The 25,986-nt window shown below is 30.9% G+C and overlaps 2 protein-coding genes across 7 annotated transcripts in view; one reads left to right on the top strand and one right to left on the bottom strand.

Annotated features, from left to right (window-relative positions):
* The window catches only part of Atg16 (Autophagy-related 16), a 553,304-nt gene that overhangs the window by 418,820 nt on the left and 108,498 nt on the right, over positions 1–25,986 (bottom strand). The window lies entirely within an intron of this gene.
* Positions 1–25,986, top strand: part of LOC142221448 (uncharacterized) — a 424,700-nt gene that overhangs the window by 328,555 nt on the left and 70,159 nt on the right. The window lies entirely within an intron of this gene.

Raw genomic sequence — 25,986 nt, 5'->3', positions numbered from 1 at the left:
ATTAAAATGATGCAAATTATTAATTTTGCGTAAAAAATGTTAAATCTTTCTAGAAAAATTACCAGCTTTTGTTAATGTTTCAGACAAGCGTAAGAATTCGTTAAATTAAAAAAAAAAAATTATCCAAAACACTGAATTCGGATCACACCTTAAGAAGCTATGTAAATTTAGTGCAACGGCTGTTGAAATGGGGAACATCCGTCCTATGACAAGCCCATATCAAATTCATCGCTTCTGTGCCAATTTTGTACCACATCCGTATCCAAAAAGAACATTTTCACTACCTTTTTGGCGACGGTTTTTTTGCTGGGATATTTTTCCATCCATTTGCTTGTCTTCCTCTTATTCATCTTTTTTTATTCTTTCACTGATTAAATCCCATAAAATTCTCATTAGTCATTACTAAATCCATATGAGTGAAAAAAAATCACCTGCTCTAATGTAAATATAATGTCACAAAATTCGATAACCAATTATTTAAGTTGTGTAGAAGGGGGATAAAATAAAAATTATAAAGAATTTTCGTAATAAATGAGAATGGTCAAATAGAAGCCAGTTAGTTCATCCAAGATATTAATTTAACTAAAAAAAAACTATTTTCACAAAAGAATGTTGAAATTGTATTTGAATATGAGTTTTTTTTCATAGCTAACAAATGTATTTCCATAAATATAATTGAAGATTTAGAAATTCGAAATAAAAATTAGTTAGATCAATTAATGGTATTGCAAACACAGGAAGTAGTACAATTAAAAAATTTTCAATCAAAATATAAATTAAAAAAAAAAAACAAAATTAAAAACTAATTCACCAAATAACTGTTTGAAATAAAGCAAATACCTATTTTAATGGAATTAAATCAGATTTATAATGAGCTTTTTGAATTGACTTCGGCGATTAGGTTAGGTTAGGTGGCAGTCCGATGTATCAGGCTCAGTTCGACTATTCAGTCCATTGGCGATACCACATTAGTGAACTTCTCTCGTATCACTGAGTGCTGCCCGATTCCATGTTAAGCTCAATGACAAGAGACCTTTTTTTATAGCCGAGTCCGAACGGGGTTCCACGTTGCAGTGAAACCACTTAGAGAAGCTTTGAAACCCTTAGAAATGTCACCAGCATTACTGAGGTGGGATAATCCACCGCTGAAAAACTTTTTGGTGTTCGGTCGTAGCAGGAATCGAACCCACGACCTTGTGTATGCACCGTGTGATTGAAGCAATTTCAATTTCAATGAATCCAAAAACTAAATTGTGTAGAACACTAATACAAGTGATTTTTTTTCTACGTTATCTGTGGATCCCCATTCGGTTCCGATACTTTCGAAACGATCCTCGTTAAATAGCTTCTATAGAATCTCGATAGTATAGATTTCAATACCATAACACATCACCAACATCCAATCAAAAGAAAAACAATCTTTAACAGATCGTTTTCGAAACCAAACCATAACACAACATTACTGCACAAAAAAAAGAGGCAGCATAAAATAAAACATCTAATTAGAATTTTTTTCCTCTTATTTTGTTCGGCCGCATATCTTTGGATGGAAAGCCTTTGCTAACGCATAGTCATACCTCTTTAGAGAAAGCGATGCTAATGCAAACCTGAAGAGAAGTGGGAGCAGGAGGCGTAAACGAAGGAGTTACCCAATAGCGCACTCATCTTCATTCCATCTATTGAAGACCAGAGCGATAGTTGTTTGCCGCACTTCTAATTAGTACCATGTTCTCTAAGAGAAGAGGAGCAACAAAAAAAAAAAAAAACAACGCTAAAGCTGAAAACATTTCCAGTCATGACTCTAAGAAGATGAAACCCACTTTTTTCAATTTCTTTTCTAGCATATTTAAGCAAATTTTTTCCCTTTCCATGGCCATCATCGCTTCTTGGCATCACTTATTTTCTACAAGGCCTAGATGTACAATTCCGTGCTGCCAACTCATTTTCATTGCGGCAGACTTCACTCTTCCTGCTCGAAAGAAGCAAAACAGTAATGAAATGAACCAGAGCGCATTTAAGAATTGGCTGGTAGGCAATGAAATGCAGATTGTTTAGATCGCTTTGCCAAGAATTTTAACGTGATTCTTTGATTTCCGCAAATAACCCATGGCCTTATTTGTGCTATGCACTTACATGAAGACATACTTAAATCTCGAATAATTGAGAAGTTTTGTTTTCTCGATTTTTTTGTTTCGGTTTTTTTGTTTTGTCTGATCATTAGAAGTGTGGGTTTTTTTCCTAATTGCGTTACTTGGCATTGAGCTTGATCTTGAAAAATTCGAGGAGTGTCGATAAGAAGAATTAAGTGCCTGAAATTGCATTGTACAATGTTGAGGAAGGACATTGATTTTCTAAAAAGATTTTTTACATTTCACGATAGGACTAGAAAATATTTTGAAAATTATTTGCAGATATGAATGCGCGCAAATGCGTTTCTTTGTTACAATGTTGTAGATTTCTATGCCCTCAAATCAAAGAATAGAAACTACGGATATAATTAAGTATTAGTTTTGGAGGGCTACTTATCGTATCACCCTCGTACATTTAAGGTAGGAAAATCTGCCTTTGATTTACACATTTTTTGTTTTTATATCCTCCACCGTAGGGTATATTAACTTTGTCATTCCGTTTGTAACACATCGAAATATTGCTCTAAGACCCCATAAAGTATATATATTCTGGGTCATGGTGAAATTCTGAGTCAATCTAAGCATGTCCGTCCGTCCGTCTGTTGAAATCACGCTAACTTCCGAACGAAACAAGCTATTGACTTGAAACTTGGCACAAGTAGTTGTTATTGATGTAGGTCGGATGGTATTACAAATGGGCCATATCGGTCCACTTTTACGTATAGCACCCATATAAACGGACCCTCAGATTTGGCTTGCGGAGCCTCTTAGAGGAGCAAAATTCATCCGATCCGGTTGAAATTTGGTACATGGTGTTGGTATATGGTCTCTAACAACCATGCAAAAATTGGTCCACATCGGTCCATAATTATATATAGCCCCCATATAAACCATTCTCCAGATATGACCTCCAGAGCCTCTTGGAGGAGCAAAATTCATCCGATCCGGTTCAAATTTGGAACATGGTGTTAGTATATGGTCTCTAACAACCGTGCCAGAATTGGTCCATATCGGTCCATAATTATATATAGCTCCCATATAAACCGTTCTCCAGATTTGACGTCCGGAGCTTCTTGGAGGAGCAAAATTCATCCCATCCGGTTCAAATTTGCAACATGGTGTTTGCAACATACCAAAATTGGTCCATATTGGTCTATAGTTATATAGCCGATCCCCAATCACACAAAAATTGGTCCATATAGGTACATAATCATGGTTGCCACACGAGCCAAAAATAATATACCGAAATTTTATTTCTATAGAAAATATTGTCAAATTGTATTTCAATAGAAAATTTTGTCAAAATTTAATTTCTATAGAAAATTTTGTCAAAATTTAAAATAATCCACCGCTGAAAAACTTTTTGGTATTCGGTCGAAGCAGGAATCGAACCCACGACCTTGTGTATGCAAGGCGGGCATGCTAACCATTGCACCACCGTGGTTCCCCCTATAGCCCCCATATAAACCGTTCTCCAGATTTGACGTCCGGAGCTTCTTGGAGGAGCAAAATGCATCCGATCCGGTTAAAATTTGGAACATGGTGTTAGTATATGGCAGCTAACAACCATACCAAAATTCGTCCATATTGGTCTATAGTTACATAGCCGATCCCCAATCACACAAAAATTGGTCCATATGGGTTCATAATCATGGTTGCCACACGAGACAAAAATAATCTATAGAAAATATTGTTAAAATTTCATTTCTATAGAAAATTTTGTCAAAACTTTATTTCTATAGAAAATTTTGTTAAAATTGTATTTCAATAGAAATTTTTGTCAAATTTTTATTTCTATAGAAAATTTTTTTAAAATTTTATTTTTATAGAAAATTTTGTTAAAATTTAATATCTATAGAAAATTTTGTCAAAACTTTATTTCTATAGAAAATTTTGTTAAAATTTTATTTTTATAGAAAATTTTGTTAAAATTTAATTTCAATAGAAAATTTTGTCAAAACTTTATTTCTATAGAAAATTTTGTCAAAATTGTATTTCAATAGAAATTTTTGTCAATTTTTTATTTCTATAGAAAATTTTGTTAAAATTTAATTTCTATAGAAAATTTTGTCAAAATTTTATTTCTATAGAAAATTTTGTCAAAATTGTATTTCAATAGAAAATTTTGTCAAGTTTTTATTTCTATAGAAAATTTTGTTAAAATTTAATATCTATAGAATATTTTGTCAAATTTTTATTTCTATAGAAAATTTTGTCAAAATTTTATTTCTATAGAAATTGTTGTTAAAATTTAATTTCTATAACAAATTTTATTAAAATTTTATTTCTATAGAAAATTTTGTCAAAATTTTATTTCTATAGAAAATTTTGTCAAACTGAATTATATATGCATTTAATTGGTCTTTTTTAATTTAATATATACCACGTATAGACTTACTTACAATTTATAAGACGGTGTTAGGAGGTTTTAAGATACCTTGCCATCGGCAAGCGTTACAGCAACTCAAGTAATTCGATTGTGGATGGCAGTGTTTCGAAGAAGTTTCTACGCAATCCATGGTGGAGGGTACATAAGCTTCGGCCTGGCCGAACTTACGGCCGTATGTGCTTGTTTATTCTACAAATTACTTTTTCTTATCACTAGAGAGACCCTGTTCTAAATGCTTTTTACAAAAACTCTATACAAGATAACTGTCCGTCCATCAGTTTGTCTTCCGCTCATTCATCTTTTTATTCTTTCACTGATTAAATCCCATAAAATTCTCATTGATCATTAGTAAGTCCATATGAATGTGAAAAAGCACCTGCTCTGACGTAAAGATAATGTCACAACATTCGATAATCAATTATTTAAGTTAGTGTAGAGAGAGGGGAGATAGAGAGTATAATAATTTTACTAATAAATAAAATTGCCAGAGAATGACCAAATAGAAGCCTGTTTATCCAAGACATTAATTAAATCCAGTGGGATTATGGGCGCCATAAAGAAAAACTATTTTCACAAAAGAATGTTGAAAATTCATTTTAATACGAGTTTTTTTTTTTTCAATAGCTAACTAATATGGATTTCCATAAATAGAAGTTATGATTTATCATAGTTCACAGACAAATAAAGATTTCTAATTATGTTGAAATTTTATTTTTAAGAACTGGATTTTTTTTTTATTGATGTTAGGGCTATTATTAATCGATGTAATTTCTCAGGGCAATAAAAATGACATAAGAACAATTTGTGTAAAATAAAAGTAAAGGTGTTAAGAAAATATGGACAGTTTAGTTGAGTGTAACTTTGGAATCCCAAAACAATATTTTCACAGCTTTTTTTGGAAGAAAGGTTTGATGGATATCCTACAAAAAATAACAAGTATGTATAGCAGTAAGTTCGTCCAAGCTTAAGTACCCACCACCATGAATCAAATATAACAGTTAGCTTTGAAAACTCTTCGTCGTACTCAGCATAATTCCTTTTAATTTTTCCTTGTCCTTTGTTGACCCATCTTTTGGTATAAAGACAGCAAAAAAATTATTTTTTTTTATTTTATTTAAAGTCTTATTTCAAATCATTCAGTATTGACTGGTAGACACATTAACATTTTTATGTTGATAGTTATGAGATATTTCATTTGCATGTGAAAGTATGAAAGGCAACAATACTAAGACAAAGGAGTAAAAAATTTTTCCCCAATAGTAGAAAAAATATTTTGTGTCTTGGTCTTCGTCTTTGCCTTGACTGAATAACTGATTGACTGACTGACTGACTTTGATTTCTTGCGCATGCTCAGCTATCTAGACTTGTATTTTTTTTCTTTTCTTTCAATATCTCATATGACCTTCTGTTAACGGTAGATTGGTAGGTGCGCAGACAGGTAGATTGTTACAGCCCCAAGTGGAGGCAAAAGAAAAAAGAAATCTCAACTCAGTTTATGAAAATTGCCAGCATCCCATACAAAGTTACTGATGGGGCGTTCGTTCAAAGAAAATGCCGTTGTCTTTCCATCATGACAAAGACAATACCAATGAAATGCCACTACATTGTGTTGATCATTATCAACATGATGATGTCTAAGAACACTAGGCAACATGTCTAATATCTAACAAAGACGAGTAATTTTTTTTTAAATATTATTAAAAAAAAATATTTATATATTCAAATGTAAAATAACATTTAATTTAATTGACTTTAAATTTAATTTACATTAAAGCTCAAATGCACAATATTTTACACCAATATTAGAAAACTTGCTACTACTTCCAAAATTGGCTTTTCAACATTAGTGGAAATATTTGGGGATTTAAACTTTAATGTATATTGAATTTAAATTAAATTAAATTGAATTGTTTTATTTTTTGATTTTATACCAATTTGTTTTATATTATTTTAAATTTAATTTTCAATATATAGTTATAAAAATTAATAACAATTAAAATGTAATAATAAAATTAAAATTAACTAATTATAATTATATTATTATAATTATTTGGACTTAAATTTTATTATTACATTTTGATATATTTTATTTTTCATAAAATAGTTTAAAGAAAATAATAATAATAATTATTATATAATTATAAATATAATTTAAATGTCATTATATTATTTTATTTAATTAAGTTATATATAGTATATAACTACTATTATAATTTTCTTTAAACATTTTTTATTATTACATTTTAATATATTTTATTTTTCATAAAATATTTTAAAGATTATTATTATATAATTATAAATATAATTTAAATGTCATTATAACATTTTATTTAATTAAGTTATATTTATTATTTAACTATTATTAAAATTTACTTTAAACAATTTTTTGAAAAATAAAATATAACAAAAATTTAAATTTAAAAATTGAACCAAGTGTAAATAATTATAATTATATAATAATATAATATAAATAAAATGTAAGTTTTTTATTACATTTTAATCATAATTCCAATTAATTGTAACAATTATATTGAAAATTAAATTTAGATTAATATAAAACAACTTGATATAAAATTATCATAAGGGTTATACAAATACAGTATTATTTATGAAATTAATTCGATATCGAATTAACTTATTAATTAATTTAATACCTCATTCACATTACACTTCCAAAATCCACTTTTACTGGATTTCAACTGTCATTTGCCTTCACTGAAAAAAATATTGTCGTGAGGTCAAAGATTTCATGTCTTTAAAATACGAATGCAAATTTTGCTTAGCATAGAAGACGCATTTCTCTAGTATAAAGTTTTTTTCCTTGACCAAAGGTCGATAAACTTTTCAATGAAGTCGTATTGTCCTTATAATTAAGTGATTTGATTTCAAAATGGATATCATAACATGAAAGAAAAAATGTTTGGGCTAAGGTCAACTTGACTTTAATAATTTAGACAAAATCTTTAAATTTAATGGAATTGTCTTTAAATTTGTTGTCTTTTTGCATCTTGACTACAAAGCAAAAAATCGTTCAAATATAGGACATGTTTTTCAACACTTTATTTTAAAGACGATTTTTACTTGAAACACAGCATAATTTCTACTAGAAGTCGAGTCTTAATTTGGAAAATAATATTGTCGTTAACTTGTTTTTAAAGGACTTTGATAGCATATGAAGAAAAAAAGCTGAAAAAGCGAAAAATTAAAATTTGCTTCCTAGAAGCAAGTACACAAAACCCGATTTTAAAAGAGAATTTGTCTTAAAAGTATCCTTACTTGTATTCTCCGCTTCTTTGGCTCGGAATCAATACCAAATTTTTTAAAGTAAAGACAAAATCTTTGGAACCGGGTATGCTTTTTTTCAGTGTTATAAAAGGTAGATTTCAAATCTCGAAAATTTAGATTTTGAGCGTAATGTGTAGAGGCTATAACGAAATAAATGTTACCCTAATATAAAAAAATTAATATTAAATCCAAAAATATAAATATTGAAAATTAAAGTAATCGAAAACAACAAGATATAAAATTAAAATAAAGGCTATGAAAATATAATATTTATACCCTGCGCCACACTGTGGAACAGGGTATTATAAGTTAGTGCATATGTTTGTAACACACAGAAGGAGACGAGATAGACACCTGGTGTCTTTGGCAATAATGCTCAGGGTGGGTCCCTGAGTCGATATAACCATGTCGGTCTGTCCGTTCGTCCGTCTGTCTGTGAACAGATTTTGGTGATCAAAGTCTAGATCGCAATTTAAGTCCAATCGCCTTCAAATTTGGCACATGTTCCTAATTTGGGTCAGAATAGAACCCTATTGATTTTGGAAGAAATCGGTTCAGATTTAGATATAGCTCCCATATATATCTTTCGCCCGATATGCACTAATATGGACCCAGCAGCCAGAGTTTTATACCGATTTGCTTGAAATTTTGTACAAACATAACACTTAGTCGTATAGTCAAGTGTGATTGATTGAAATCGGTTCAGATTTAGATATAGCTCCCATATATATATCTTTCGCCCGATATGGACTTATATGGCCCCAGAAGCCAGATTTTTGGCCGAATTTGGATGAAATTTTGCACTAGGAGTACAATTAGTAGTATAGTCAAGTGTGCAAAATTTGATTGAAATCAGTTCAAATTTAGATATAGCTCCCATATATATCTTTCGCCCGATATGGACTAATATGGTCCTAAAAGCCAGAGTTTTGGCCCAATTTGGTTGAAATTTTGCACAGGGAGTAGATTTAGCATTGTAGCGAAGCGTGCAAAATTTGGTTGATATCGATTCAGATTTAGATATAGCTCCCATATATATCTTTCGCCCGATATGCACTTATATGGACCCAGAAGCCAGAGTTTCATCCCGATTAGCTTGAAATTTTGCACAAGGAGTACAATTAGTAGTATAGTCATGTGTGTCAAATTTGATTGAAATCGGTTCAGATTTCGATATAGCTTCTATATATATTTTTCGCCCGATATGGACTTATATGGCCCCAGAAGCCAGAGTTTTGGCCCAATTTGGTTGAAATTTTGCACTAGGAGTACAATTAGTAATATAGTCATGTGTTCCAAATTTGATTGAAATCGGTTCAGATTTAGATATAGCTCCCATATATATGTTTTTCTGATTTCGACAAAAATGGGCAAAATATTAATATTTTCCTTGTTAAATCGCCACTGCTTAGTCGAAAAGTTGTAAAAATGACTCTAATTCTCCTAAACGTCTAATACATATATATCGAGCGATAAATCATAAATGAACTTTTGCGAAGTTTCCTTAAAATTGCTTCAGATTTAAATATTTCCCATATTTTTTACTAAAATTGTATTCCACCCTAGTGCATTAGCCAACTTAAATTTTGAGTCTATAGATTTTGTAAAAGTCTATCAAATTCTGTCCAAATCGAGTGATATTTAAATGTATGTATTTGGGACAAACCTTTATATATAGCACCCAACACATTTGACGGATGTGATATGGTATCGAAAATTTAGATCTACAAAGTGGTGCAGGGTATAATATAGTCGGCCCGCCCGACTTTAGACTTTCCTTACTTGTTTTTATTAAATTAATTCGATCGATTTAACGTTTTAATTAATCTAAAAAATAAAGTCAAATAATAAAACTATTGTAATTTTTGCATTTGTAACTAAAAAAAAATCCAAATAAAATTTAATTAAATAAAAAAATATATAAATAAATAATAATACAATAAATATGTCATTACAATTTAAAAAATAATTTGGTTTTGCGATAAAAAACAATTGAAACTATTATTTATTTCTTATTAATTGTATGATTAAAAATTAATTGTATCAGTTAACTTCGTGATTGAATCTGAGAATCTTTTTTTTTTCGTGTAGAAAACCCGTAGGAAATCTTAGTGTTGCAAAGTGTAATCAAGTCTGAAATGACATAAAGCAAATTTCCACTCCAAACGTATTGAGAAAAGTTCTGGGTACTATTTATGAAATAGCATATATGAATTGTATTTTGAAGCATATTAGCATAAACATGTTTGAGAAAGTTTCAAATCATGTTTTACAACTCGAAATACTTCTCCACCACACGGGCAACAATGTTGGGAAATGGAAGAAAGCCAAAACAAAAGACGTTAGTCATTAATGTATGCGAGCATACATTTAGGATTTTTTTTCCACATATGATGGAACATGTAATATACTCATCAATATCATGATGTATTCGTCAGATAATAAAAGAAAAAAAAGCGTTAGCCTATTGCTGCCAGAATCATACATAAGATGTCAATGAAGTTCTAAAGTGGTTTTGTGAAATGCGGGAATCAAAACATTGTTGCATAATTCATATTGCCCCACAGAAAGGAAAGCCCCCCCAAAAACAAAAAAAAAAACAATATCAAGAAAATTACAAAGTTACATCAATGGTCTTAAACTCTTGACCAAAATAGAAGGGAGATTATCTTTATAGGAAGGAAGGCCTCAAGTTTTTGCAGAGCAAGCATACCAAAATCTGATTAGGGACTCACAATTTGCACGACATTGACTACTATTTGTCCTTTTAGTGTGGCCCTAGCAAACATTTTTTTTTTTTCAATTTTTGGAGGCACTAGACTAACACCAGTGATTACTCAAGCTATATAAATTAAATTTTGCTATAATTTTTCGGCAAAAGCGTAAGCGAAAGCCTCAATTTTTGTCCTGCAGATTCTGCCTTACTCTTCGCACAAAATCAGCAATTGTTTTATACACGCAAAGAAAAAAAAAAAACGTGCCCCGAAAACGTTTTTCTTTTGTTAGATTTTTTTTTTTTTGAATTTCTTCGAAAATTTTAAACTTTTATCACCAAAAAAATTCGTTTGTTACAAAATTTTTATTTTTCAAAAAAAAAATATATTTTTGAACCAACAACACAATCCATTTCGTTTATATCAAGCACTGTTCTTTTCTGACTTTATGTCTTTAATAAGACACATTTTACAGTTTCATACACACAAAATAAATAATTTTTGGATTCAATCACGAAATTAATTGATCCAATCAATTTTTAATGGAAAAATCTTCAATCACAAAAATGATAGTATCAATTAAAAAATTAATTGAAAGTCATTTCAACAATTAATTGATCCAATTAAAAAGTTAATTGATACTATTAATTTTTGTGATTGATTTTTGTTTCAATTAAAAAATTTGTTCAATCAAAAACTCAATTAAGACTTTAATTAGAAAATTTTTCGTAAAATTTGTTTTTGTGTAGTATAAATTTAATATAGTAGTATATAATGTTGAACACCTTTTCGGAATCCTCCGGACATATCTGAAATATATGTAAAAAAAAACTTTTTGGTATTCGGTCGAAGCAGGGCTCGAACCCAGGACCCTTGGTATACAAGGAGGACGTAGCAAACACTGCTCCACGGTGCCCAACTAAATGTATGTTTCTGTTAAATAAAGTTTGTTTAATCGATTCGTGGGCGCCGCAAGCTATGCTATATAAATATAACTTATATGGATAGGTGTCTATTGGTGACAATAACAGCTACGTAGCCCAGTGGATAGTGTGTTAGCTTACAAATTACATGGTCCGCGGTTCGATTCTCCGTCCAGGCGAAAGGTAAAATTAAAAAAAAATTATAAAATCGAATAATTTCTTCTACATTGTTTGTATTACAGAAAAAGGGGCTAAGAACTAAAAAGCCTCATGGAAGTGAGAAAGATGGGAGGGAAAATGAAATTTTCTATTATAAAGTAAAAACAGGAGATGTCCTCTAACACTTTGAATTTGGAAATTTAAGTTGTAGTGAAAAGGCTTTTAAAGTTTTTGATAGCACGTGAAAAAAAAAACGAATATATTTAAATTTGCTTCCTAGTATTAGCTACGCAGAACTCAAATTTAAAAGAGCTTTGTGTCTTTAAGGTAGTCTTAATTCAATTCTCTGCTTCCTTGGCGCGGAATCAATAACAAAATGGTGAGTGTAAATACAAAATATTTGGATCCGACAACTTTTTTTTTTTAAGTGCAACCTCCGATGCAACGTGATAAAAACTATTTAGACTCTCGCTTAAACTCTGGCAGATAATAAAAGCAGGACTTCTATTGCTTCGACAATTTGAGGCACTTCATACGGTATCGGCAACCCCGTGAGAAAGCGGTTACCAAATTAAGTCTTAAAGGAGGACCAAACCTCCATGCCACGTTAGAGTCCCATGTAATCTTATTTGCTTTCATTAGAACCGACTCTATTCATAAGTTATGACATCCATTTCTATATGAAAGGCAGGTATAACCAAGCCAGATCACATGCATGAGGACATTCCAAAAAAAAATTTGGCATGACTTCAAATTTATTGTTAGACATTGGTTTAGCTTTGTCTGGTCTATTCAATGAGCGAGGACTATTCATTTCTCTGTATTGAGATAATGATACTTACTTTCTTTAAATATGATTACCTATTGGAGAATATACATACCTGAAAAAAATAAAAATAAGTAAAAATTAGTATTTTAATTTTTACAAAATTTATATAGAATTTAAGAATACAAGTGAAAAGGTTTTAGATATATGGACCCACTCAATTTTTACCTTCGCCGGAGAATCCTCTAATTATTGGACAATTTAATTGAAATAAAATCAAATCAGTTTTGTTTACTTTAATGTAAACAATTTAGTTTAATTTGATATAATTTTACATATTTAATAATAACAAGTATAGTTCGGCCAGGCCGAATCTTATGTACCCTCCACCATGGATTGCGTAGAAACTTCTACTAAAAACGGTCATCCACAATTAAATTACTTGGGTTGCGGCCGATGGCAAGGAATCTTAAAACTTCTTAACATCATCTTCTAAATTGTAAATTAGTCCATGCGGGATATATAGTAGACAAAAGAAATGTCGATTAAACACGTATATATACAGTTCTGGATCGGTATATATAGGGGAGAAATAATTACGAACCGCTATGAACTTTTGTGCGGTAATTATAGAGCCAGAATTGAAATATGGGGGTCGCTTTATATGGGGGCTATATACAATTACGAACACGAGTCTACCAAATATGGCAGAAATTTTACTGTTTGGTAGAATTCTTGATGTTTTGGAAGATTTTGCAAAATATTCCTATCCAACTATGAAATGCTTTGACAAAATTTTCTATAGAAATAAATTTTTGACAAATTTTTGTGTATAGAAATTATATTTTGACAAAATTTCCTAAAGACATAAAATGTTGACAAAATTTCCTAAAGACATAAAATGTTCACAAAATTTTCTATAGAAATAAAATTTTGACAACATTTTGGTAGATTATTTTTTGGCTCGAGTGGCAATCGTGATTTTTCTGTGATTGGGAATGTTGACAAAATTTCCTAAAGACATAAAATGTTGACAAAATTTTCTATAGAAATAAAATGTTGACAACATTTTTTATAGAAATATAAAATTTTGAAAACATTTTCTATGGCAATAAAATTTTGGTAGATTATTTTTGGCTCGAGTGGCAATCGTGATTTTTCTGTGATTGGGGATCGATTTATTTGGGGGCTATATATAATATAGATCGATTCGGACCAATATTGCCATGGTTGTTATCGGCCATACAATAGCGAAATGTACCAAATTTCAACCGGATCGGATGAAATTTGCTTCTCTTAGAGGCTCCGAAACAAAATCTGGGCATCGGTTTATATGGGGGCTATATATAATTATGAACCGATGTGGACCAATTTGTGCATAATTGTTAGAGACTATATACCAACACCATGTTCCAAATTTCAGCCGGATCGGATGAAATTTTCTTCTCTTTGAGGTTCCGCAAACAAAAGCTGGGGATCGGTTTATATGGGGGCTATATATAATTATGGACCGATGTGGACCAATTTTTGCATGGTGGTTAGAGACCATATACCAACACCATGTACCAAATTTCAGCCGGATCGGATGAAATTTGCTTCTCTTTGAGGCTCCGCAAGCCAAATCTGGGGATCGGTTTATATGGGGGCTATATATAATTATGGACCGATGTGGACCAATTTTTGCATGGTGGTTAGAGACCATATACCAACACCATGTACCAAATTTCAGCCGGATCGGATGAAATTTTTCATTTCATTTCATTTATTCATTCTATAATCTGTGAGCCTCTTAAGGCTCCGCAAGCCAAATCTGAGCGGACCGATATGACCCATTTGCAATACCATCCGACCTACATCAACAACAACTACTTGTGCCAAGTTTCAGGTCAATAGCTTGTTTCGTTCGGAAGTTAGCGTGATTTCAACAGACGGACGGACGAACGGACGGACATGCTTAGATCGACTCAGAATTTCACCACGACCCAGAATATATATACTTTTTGGGGTATTAGAGCAATATTTCTATGTGTTACAAACGGAATGACAAAGTTAATATACCCCCCATCCTATGGTGGAGGGTATAAAAAAGTTATGAAAAGAATTTCAATCAAAAAATCATTCCGGGATTCTGGACTTTATTTAATATTGCTCCGCTTTTTGTTAGTACCATATTAACTACAAAAATTAGTATGCAATGATCCCAATATGAAGAAATCCCAAATAAAATAATGCATTTACACTGATAGAGTCATTATATTTAACCCCGTTAAAGTCATGAGAAAATAGTTTAATGATTGTCTTGCCCAAAACTGCATCGCACATATCAAATTAAATAACCATTACGTTTTACCCAATCGATTTTTTTTTCTACCAAATGATAACTGTTGGCCTCTTCAAGACTCTTTGATCTCTATAGTGATGATGATGTTGCAAAATTTGTCCTTAGTATTGATTGTGTACACAATAGCATCGAAAGACTAGTTTCACATAGTTGAATAATAGTGTCTGTTTGTCTACCTTCTCCTAACCTACACTTCTCTCTATTAGTTCGGCTACTTTTCCTCTGGAAAATCAACATGCATTCATAAATCAATTTTATAATATGCCGTTAAATTGATTGATGCTTTTTCGCTGTTCACATAGCAATAACATAAAAAGATATGAAGAGAAAAATGGCACAAGGAAATTTGCATGATTTACCGACGCATGAATTGATCTTGTATCGTTGTGTCTTAGTAACTTAGATATGGAAGCTATTTGAGCTTTTCCGCTATAACTATCAAATTATCCGCACAGGGGTTCGTAATGGTGGTAAGATGTATTGAATAGACCGGCTGTTTTTTTTATATTTTTTCATTTGAAATAAAACTGCTGTAGTCATTCAAGAAGACCGGTCGCCCACTACACAGAAAAAACTGTCTTTTTTCAGTCTCGTAAATAATTAATCCAATTAATTGTGTAATAGAAATTTCTTCAATCACCTGATTGATAATAGTTTCAAAATCACAGTATTAGTTAGAAATTGGAAATAGACTTGATTAAAAAATTAATTGATTTCTTCGGCACATTAAAATAAATTAATTTTTTTATTTAGCTCAATTAAAAATTTAATTGATTGAGGCCGCAAAACTCAATTAAATTTTTATTTGAGGCTGTCAATTATTTATAGTATTATTATTTATTTATTTATAATTGTTTCACCTTTAGATGAAAAAATTTTCTTGTAATTTTATAAGAGTTTATACTCTCTTATGAATTTTTAAATTTTCATGGTTTTGAGTCAAATTTTAATTAACCAATGATTATATATAGAAAAACTAATTATTTCCAAACAAAATTTTTAGTTAAACTTTTAATTGGAAATATAGTTTTATTTGATTAAAATACCAATTGAGATAAATTATTTTAATTTCATTAAAATTTTTTAACAGATTACGTTTTTAACTTAAATCAACTTTTTAATTGGCAATATTTTCGTGTTTTTTTGGTTTTTTTCGTAGGAAAACATACCATTGTTTGTAGATCATTCATTCATTTGTTTAAATCATACCCAAATCAAATCATACATAGCTCAATGTGTCTATTAAATTATGATGAAATGCACTAGCAAAACCATTATTGATACAATGTTTCACGGCATGGGACAGGGATGACATATCACTTTCGTATTATACGATATTCCGCAGAACAAATAGAAGGATTCATACTAACATATGTTCTTTCGTTTTAATAGAACATTTTTCATAAAATGTAATAAGAACAAAAAATCAAATTTAATTCCGTTTCTAATACATCTTCCGTTTCTAATACAATATTTCCCACTATATATATTTTTATAAGGGCGTCATAAGTGTGAAATTCTAAGACGATCTAACGATGTCCGTCCGTTAAGTGGCCTTTCTTTCTGCCATTGTTGTAGCACTGAATAGTGCCTACAATTAAAAACAATTTTACTGACCTAACGGCGCTCTTAAGCATCAGTAGGCAGACAGTAGGTTTCCACACTGTGAAACAGGGTATTTTATAAGTTAATGCATATGCTTGCAACACCCAGAAGGAGATGAGATAGACATATAGTGTCTTTGGCAAAAATGCTCAGGATGGGCTTCTGAGTCGATATAGCCATGTCCGTCTGCCCGTGAACACATTTTTGTAATCAAATTCTAGGTCGCAGTTTTGGTCCAATCGACGTCAAATTTGGCACAAGTACGTGTTTTGGCTCAGAATAGATCCCTATTGATTTTGGAAGAAATCGGTTCAGATTTAGATATAGCTCCCATATATATCTTTCGCCCGATATGGACTAATACGGTCCCAGAAGCCAGAGTTTTACCCCAATTTGGTTGAAATTTTGCACAGGGAGTAGAATTAGCATTGTAGCTATGCGTGCCAAATTTGGTTGAAATCGGTTCAGATTTAGATATAGCTCCCATATATAGCTTTCGCCCGATTTACACTCATATGACCACAGAGGCCAATTTTTTGCTCCGATTTAGTTGAAATTTTGCACAGTGAGTAGAATTAGCATTGTAGCTATGCGTACCAAATTTGGAATCGTTTCAGATTTAGATATAGCTCCCATATAAAGGGTGATTTGTTAAGAGCTTGATAACTTTTTTTTTAAAAAACGCATAAAATTTGCAAAATCTCATCGGTTCTTTATTTGAAACGTTAGATTGGTCCATGACATTTACTTTTTGAAGATAATTTCATTTAAATGTTGACCGCGGCTGCGTCTTAGGTGGTCCATTCGGAAAGTCCAATTTTGGGCAACTTTTTCGAGCATTTCGGCCGGAATAGCCCGAATTTCTTCGGAAATGTTGTCTTCCAAAGCTGGAATAGTTGCTGGCTTATTTCTGTAGACTTTAGACTTGACGTAGCCCCACAAAAAATAGTCTAAAGGCGTCAAATCGCATGATCTTGGTGGCCAACTTACCGGTCCATTTCTTGAGATGAGTTGTTCTCCGAAGTTTTCCCTCAAAATGGCCATAGAATCGCGAGCTGTGTGGCATGTAGCGCCATCTTGTTGAAACCACATGTCAACCAAGTTCAGTTCTTCCATTTTTGGCAACAAAAAGTTTGTTAGCATCGAACGATAGCGATCGCCATTCACCGTAACGTTGCGTCCAACAGCATCTTTGAAAAAATACGGTCCAATGATTCCACCAGCGTACAAACCACACCAAACAGTGCATTTTTCGGGATGCATGGGCAGTTCTTGAACGGCTTCTGGTTGCTCTTCACTCCAAATGCGGCAATTTTCCTTATTTACGTAGCCATTCAACCAGAAATGAGCTTCATCGCTGAACAAAATTTGTCGATAAAAAAGCGGATTTTCTGCCACTGATTTTGGTAATAAAATTCAATGATTTGCAAGCGTTGCTCGTTAGTAAGTCTATTCATGATGAAATGTCAAAGCATACTGAGCATCTTTCTCTTTGACACCATGTCTGAAATCCCACGTGATCTGTCAAATACTAATGCATGAAAATCCTAACCTCAAAAGAATCACCCTTTATATGTTTTTCTGATTTCGACAAAAATGGTCAAAATACCAACATTATCCTTGTAAAATCGCCCCTGCTTAGTCGAAAAGTTGTAAAAATGACTCTAATTTTCCTAAACTTCTAATACATATATATCGAGCGATAAATCATAAATAAACTTTTGCGAAGTTTCCTTAAAATTGCTTCAGATTTAAATGTTTCCCATATTTTTTTTTTTACTAACATTGTGTTCCACCCTAGAGCATTAGCCGACTTAAATTTTGAGTCTATTGATTTTGTAGAAGTCTATAAAATTCTGTCCAGATCGAGTGATATTTAAATGACTGTATTTGGGACAAACCTTTATATATATATATATCCCCAACACATTTGACGGATGTGATATGGTATCGAAAATTTAGATCTATAAAGTGGTGCAGGGTATAATATAGTCGGTCCCGCCCGACTTTAGACTTTCCTTACTTGTTTGATATTTGAGTCCCTCCGTTGAAGTCGTATGTCTTTGAACTAAGACACATTTTCTTTAAAGTAAAAAAAATTGTTTGGGTTGAATAAATCATCCTTAAATTAACTGAAATACGAGTATTGAATATTTAGATTTAAGAGAAAACGCTTCAAATATAGGCTAATACTTTTGACGATTTTGTATCTTTGGTTTAGTTTTTTTTTTTTTTAATTAAGAAAAACATTTTTACATGGAAGTATCTGTTATGATTTTGATTTTTAAACTTCCATTTGACCTTTATATATATATCCCCAACACATTTGACGGATGTGATATGGTATCGAAAATTTAGATCTATAAAGTGGTGCAGGGTATAATATAGTCGGTCCCGCCCGACTTTAGACTTTCCTTACTTGTTTGATATTTGAGTCCCTCCGTTGAAGTCGTATGTCTTTGAACTAAGACACATTTTCTTTAAAGTAAAAAAAATTGTTTGGGTTGAATAAATCATCCTTAAATTAACTGAAATACGAGTATTGAATATTTAGATTTAAGAGAAAACGCTTCAAATATAGGCTAATACTTTTGACGATTTTGTATCTTTGGTTTAGTTTTTTTTTTTTTTTTTAATTAAGAAAAACATTTTTACATGGAAGTATCTGTTATGATTTTGATTTTTAAACTTCCATTTGTTTCTTTGCTTTATTAGTAATAACTGAGATCTGTTTCCTAATTTGAATTTTATTGGTCCTAGATTTATAGCAAAAAAGGGCCCTAAAAAGTCCGAATCTTAAAGAAACCGCATGCTTGGATCGGAATCGATACCAAAATCCTTAACGGAAGGTCAAAATCTTTGGATCTAAGCAAATTTTACTCTGCTTCGTTGACGTGGAGAGCGAACATTACTGTTGACAGAGATACGTTAGGTACCTACATAGATTTGTTAAATTTGGTTAATAAACCCCTCCCCCCTCTTGATTTGTTGAAGCTCCATACTGACCAATCTCCCGATTTGACTTATGAAAGGCACGGGAGCCGTAATTTTCATCCGAGATGTCTGAAGTTTGCATTGCAGTATTTTTTGGGCCTACATATACACTGAAGAACACGCATGCCCAGATCCAAGATTTTATCTCTACACTAAGGATTTTTGGAACCTGAGAATTGAAACAAGATACCTTTAAGGCACAATAGCTGTTTTAAATTTGAGTTTTGCGCACTTGATTCTAGTAAATAAATTTGAATTTTTCGTTTTTTTCTGCATTTTTCTTCATGTGCTATCAAAGTCCTTAAACTATGTGTTAAAGACAACTGAAATTTCCTAATTCAGACTCGACTTCAAGTAGAAAATAATATATTGAAAAAGATCTGCTATTTTTGAACGCTTTTTTTGCTTTATAGTCAAGATTTTTGTAACAAATTTAAAGAAAGTTTCATTAATATTAAAGAATTTTTCAGAACTATTAAAGCCACGTTTACCTTTGTCAAACAAAATTTTCTTTCATGTAATTATACCCAGTTTTAAGTCGAATCTCTTAGCTATAAGGACAAAACGACAAAATATGAATTCGTATTTTAAGGACATGAAAACTTTGTCCTCAAAGACAATATTTTTTTTCAATGTATTTTTTTCAACTTTCCTGTGATTCTAAACAAAACATTGGCTTTGATATGTTAACAATTCTTTGTCACAAATATTTTAGATTTCGATTTTTCCTATCTGACATCCCTAATTTTGAGCCTTGCTCTTTTATTCCAATCAAACATTTCATGCTCTATCGATGATGGCATATCAACTATTCATTGATACTCTTCATATGTTGTTACGGCCAGATGGATTCTCTGGTGTGTTCAATGATAGTGGCAGTGCTGTTTTTGGCCTCTTTAAATGAATGGCTTTGAAAATCTAGCGGTCCGTATGGTGAATGACCAAAACAAAAAAAAAAAAATCAACCGATAGTAAAGAAAAACTTAAACAACCCCCGATATGACTGCCATCCGTCATCATGATGATGTTTTGCGGTTGGTATTCTAAAAGCTACTGTATTATTACATGTCATTGTTTCAATGTTACTTCTTTTAATAACATTCACCGTTTGTCCTCGGTTTCCATGTCTGTTTTTTTTTTTTTTTTTACCTCCCTCCTGCTGTTTGATATGTCCATCCGTCTGTCCATTGCATATTCGACATCACATCGGTTGCTATGTATTATGTAAAAAAACAGAAACAATCTTCTCTGTAACTTTATGATGTTGTTGATGATGAGGACTTGACTTGTGGTGCGCTGTTTTTTGTTGCTCTTTGTCTTTTGCTGCCATTTCTCTATTAAATTAAAATTAATAGTTAACAACTTTAATTGACAGTTACATATGTCATACATAAAACTTTCAGTTGGTGTGCCTAAGAGTTTGGTGGATAGATGCAATGATGGTGCAAGAACTTCTTGGCTGGGTAAAGGCAAAAAAACAAAATGGAATTTCTTAGTTTTTCCCTGTAAGCCTAAACAAAAGACTTAAGAAACAAACTCCATAGGTAAGATTGTGCCAAGTGCAGAAAACCGCCGACTGGGATTTGTAGTTATATTTGTAATTTTTACAATAGCGGAAATTATGATAAAAGGGCCTTATGTTATACTGATCTAGTTTTTCTTTAATCTAGAATGATTCTTAAGAAATCTCTTTATAATTTTAGAAATGTGGGTTTCATTATTAGGAAAAACTACTGTCCTATATAGTGATGTTGGGTGTTGTGGAATGCTTTAAGTTATTTTAATTCATTTTTTTCTTTTCGTATTCTGTTATAAAAACAAACAAAACACAAGTCATGTTAACCAATTTTTATTTCACCGTTTTTTTTTTTTTTCTTTTCAGGTAAGCAACAATTTAATCTTAGTGAATTATGTTATATGGTAAGAATATTTACAATTTCATATTGAATTGGAGAAAATACAAATTTTAAGATTTATTGACGAAATGTGCATACAAAGGTCTCGATTGGATTTTATATTTGGCACCAAGTTATCTTTTGGAAGTGCAGCCATAGGGAATATTTTAAGAAAGTGTACACAGAATGAAATTAGTTTGACTCAATCGCGAAATTTAGTATCTTTTTTATGTAAGGAAAGAACATTATACTCTTAAAAATGAAATAGCAAAACTCACATATTATGTATAGATACAAATATAAATAAATGGTAGACAGACTCATCACATGAACCGATCTTGTGATTTCACCTTTATATTTTTCCGTTTCCATTTATAAGGATGGTCCTATAAATATTTAGCTTTAAAAAATATAAAACAAGTATATACGGCCGTAAGTTCGGCCAGGTCGAAGCTTATGTACCCTCCACCATGGATTGCGTAGAAACTTCTTCTAAAGACTGCCATCCACAATCGAATTACTTAAGTTGCGGTAACGCTTGCCGATGGCAAGGTATCTTAAAACCTCCTAACAACGTCTTCTAAATTGTATGTAAGTCCATATATATTAAATCAAAAAAGATCGATTAAATACGTATATAATTCAGTTTGACAAAATTTTCTATAGGAATAAAATTTTGACAAAATTTTCTATAGAAAAAAAAATTTTAACAAAATTTTCTACAGAAATAAAATTTTCAAAAAAATCTTTATAGAAATAACATTTTGACAAAATTTTCTTTAGAAATAAAATTTTGACAAAATGTTCTACAGAAATAAAATTTTAACAACATTTTCTATAGAAATAACATTTTAACAAAATTTTCTATAGAAATAAAATTTTGACAAAATTTTCTATAGAAATAAAATTTTGACAAAATTTTCTATAGAAATAAAATTTTAACAAAAATTTTCTATACAAAAAAAATTTTAACAAAATGTTCTATAGAAATAAAATTTTACAATTTTGGGAGTATTTGTTTGGCTTGAGGTCATGGACTAATGAAAAATGCTGGTGTTAATGTTTTTCATTACTTTTTATTGAAATATTGCTGTTCTCGGATATTTCGATACACCATCGGTGATCATCTTCAGCGAGATATTATATTTTACAAAGTAATAGACTTTCTCCTTACAATGCTCATGTCTAACTGAACTGAGCATTGTAAGGAGAAAGTCTATTATTTTGTAAAATATAATATCTCGCTGAAGATGATCACCGATGGTGTATCGAAATATCAGAGAACAGCAATATTTCAATAAAAAGTAATGAAAAACATTAACACCAGCATTTTTCATTAGTCCATGACCTCAAGCCAAACAAATAATCCCAAAATTGTAAAATTCCAAAGATCAACTAACAAAACTAAACAAATAAAATTTTGACAAAATTTTCTATAGAAATAAAATTTTGACAAAATTTTCTATAGAAATAAAATTTTGACACAATTTTCTATAGAATTAAAATTTTGACAAAATTTTCTATAGAAACAAAATTTTGGTAGATTATTTTTGGCTCGAGTGGCAACCATGATTATGAACCGAATAAAATTTTGACAAAATTTTCTATAGAAATAAAATTTTGACAAAAATTTCTATAGAAATAAAATTTTGACAAAATTTTCTATAGAAACAAAATTTTGGTAGATTATTTTTGGCTCGAGTGGCAACCATGATTATGAACCGAATAAAATTTTAACAAAATTTTCTATAGAAATAAAATTTTGACAAAATTTTCTATAGAAATAAAATTTTTGTAGATTATTTTTGGCTCGAGTGGCAACCATGATTATGAACCGATATGGACCAATTTTTGTGTGATTGGAGGTCGGTTATATATAACTATAGACCGACAAGGACCAATTTTGGTATGGTTGTTAGCGGCCATATACTAACACCACGTTCCAAATTTGAACCGGATCGGATGAATTTTGCTCCTCCAAGAGGCTCCGGAGGTCAAATCTGGAGAACGGTTTATATGGGGGCTATATATAATTATGGACCGATGTGGACCAATTTTTGCATGGTTGTTAGAGACCATACTAACACCATGTACCAAATTTCAGCCGGATCGGATGAAATTTGCTTCTCTCAGAGCGATCGGGTCCATTTATATAGGGGCTATACGAAAAAGTGGACCGATATGGACCAAGTTTCGCATGGTTGCTAAAGACCATATACTAACACCATGTACCAAATTTCAGCAGGATCGGATGAAATTTGCTTCTCTTAGAGCAATCGCAAGCCAAATTTGGGGGTCCGTTTATATGGGGGATATACGTAAAAGTGGACCGATATGACCCATTTGCAATACCATCCGATCTACATCAATAACAACTACTTGTGCCAAGTTTCAAGTCGATAGTTTGTTTCGTTCTGAAGTTAGCGTGATTTCAACAGACGGACGGACGGGCGGATGGACATGCTCAGATCGACTCAGAATTTCACCACGACCCAGAATATATATACTTTATGGGGTCTTAGAGCAATATTTCGATGTGTTACAAACGGAATGACAAAGTTAATATACCCGCATCCTATGGTGGAGGGTATAAAAAGATATTCGAAAGCTACAATAGACACCATTTCAAAATTTTCTACAGAAATAAAATTTTAACAAAATTTTCTATAGAAATAAAATTTTAACAAAATTTTCTATAGAAATAACATTTTGACAAAATTTTCTTTAGAAATAAAATTTTGACAAAATTTTCTACAGAAATAAAATTTTAACAAAATTTTCTATAGAAATAAAATTTTAACAAAATTTTCTATAGAAATAAAATTTTGAAAAAATTTTCTATAGAAATAAAATTTTGACAAAATTTTCGATAGAAACAAAATTTTGACACAATTTTCTATAGAAATAAAATTTTAACAAAATTTTCTATAGAAATAAAATTTTAACAAAATTTTCTATAGAAATAAAATTTTGACAAAATTTTCTACAGAAATAAAATTTTAACAACATTTTCTATAGAAATACAATTTTAACAAAATTTTCTATAGAAATAAAATTTTGACAAAATTTTCTATAGAAATTAAATTTTGACAAAATTTTCTATAGAAATACAATTTTAACAAAAATTTTGTATAGAAATAAAGTTGTAACAAAATTTTCTATAGAAATAAAATTTTGACAAAATTTTCTATAGAAATACAATTTTAACAAAATTTTCTATAGAAATAAAATTTTCAAAAAAATCTTTATAGAAATAATATTTTGACAAAATTTTCTTTAGAAATAAAATTTTGACAAAATTTTCTACAGAAATAAAATTTTAACATTTTCTATAGAAATAAAATTTTAACAAAATTTTCTATAGAAATAAAATTTTGACAAAATTTTCTATAGAAATTAAATTTTGACAAAATTTTCTATAGAAATACAATTTTAACAAAAATTTTGTATAGAAATAAAGTTGTAACAAAATTTTCTATAGAAATAAAATTTTGACAAAATTTTCTATAGAAATAAAATTTTAACAAAATTTTCTATAGAAATAAAATTTTGACAAAATTTTCGATAGAAAAAAAATTTTGACACAATTTTCTATAGAAATAAAATTTTAACAAAATTTTCTATAGAAATAAAATTTTGGTAGATTATTTTTGGCTCGAGTGGAAACCATGATTACGAACGGATATGGACCAATTTTTGTGTGATTGGAGATCGGCTATATATAACTATAGACCGATATGGACCAATTTTGGTATGGTTGTTAGCGGCCATATACTAACACCACGTTCCAAATTTGAACCGAATCGGATGAATTTTACTCCTCCAAGAGTCTCCGGAGGTCAAATCTGGATTATATGGGTGCTATATATAATTATGGACCGATGTGGACCAATTTTTGCATGGTTGTTAGAGACCATATGCCAACACCATGTACCAAATTTCAGCAAGATCGGATAAAATTTGCTTCTCTTTGAGGCTTCGTAAGCCAAATCTGGGGATCGGTTTATATGGGGGCTATATGTAATTATGGACCGATATGGACCAATTTTTGCATGATTGTTAGAGACCATATACCAACACCATGTACCAAATTTCAGCCGGATCGGAATTTGCTTCTCTTAGAGCAATCGCAAGCCAAATTTGGGGGTCCGTTTATATGGGGCTATACGTAAAAGTTGACCGATATGCAATACCATCCGACCTACATCAATAACAACTACTTGTGCCAAGTTTCAAGTCGATAGCTTGTTTCGGACGGACATGCTCAGATCGACTCTGAATCTCACCACGACCCAGAATATATATATACTTTAGGGGGTCTTTGAGCAATATTTCGACGTGTTACAAACGGAATGACAAAGTTAATAAACCCCCATCCTATGGTGGAGGGTATAAAAAATATGACCCCAATCTGTTTGAAATTTTGTCAGTACTACACTAGTTACTAACATACATGTTAGTAAGTTACTCTTGTGATACATTTAAAAATCCAATCGGACAATTAAAATAACGAGATTAATCTCTATTAAATTTGAGTTTGTATACTTGATTTTAGGAAACAAATTCTAATTTATTCGCTTTTTAATCTTTTTTCTTCAGATTCAGAATCGACTTTAAATAGAAGTTATTTTATATTTCAAGTAAAACACCTTGCTAAAATAGAAGGTTGAAAAAAATCTTCTATTTCTAAATGCATACAAAAAGTCAACAAATTTAAAGACGATTTCATTGGTTTTAATAATTCTTTCAGAATTATTAAAGCGAAGTTGACCTTGGTCAAACAAAA

The sequence above is a fragment of the Haematobia irritans genome, chromosome 1 (assembly GCF_050003625.1).
Source record: "Haematobia irritans isolate KBUSLIRL chromosome 1, ASM5000362v1, whole genome shotgun sequence".
NCBI classification, from domain to species: domain Eukaryota; kingdom Metazoa; phylum Arthropoda; class Insecta; order Diptera; family Muscidae; genus Haematobia; species Haematobia irritans.
The sequence above is the reverse complement of the archived record's forward strand: the minus strand, read 5'-3'. Positions and strand labels throughout refer to the sequence as shown.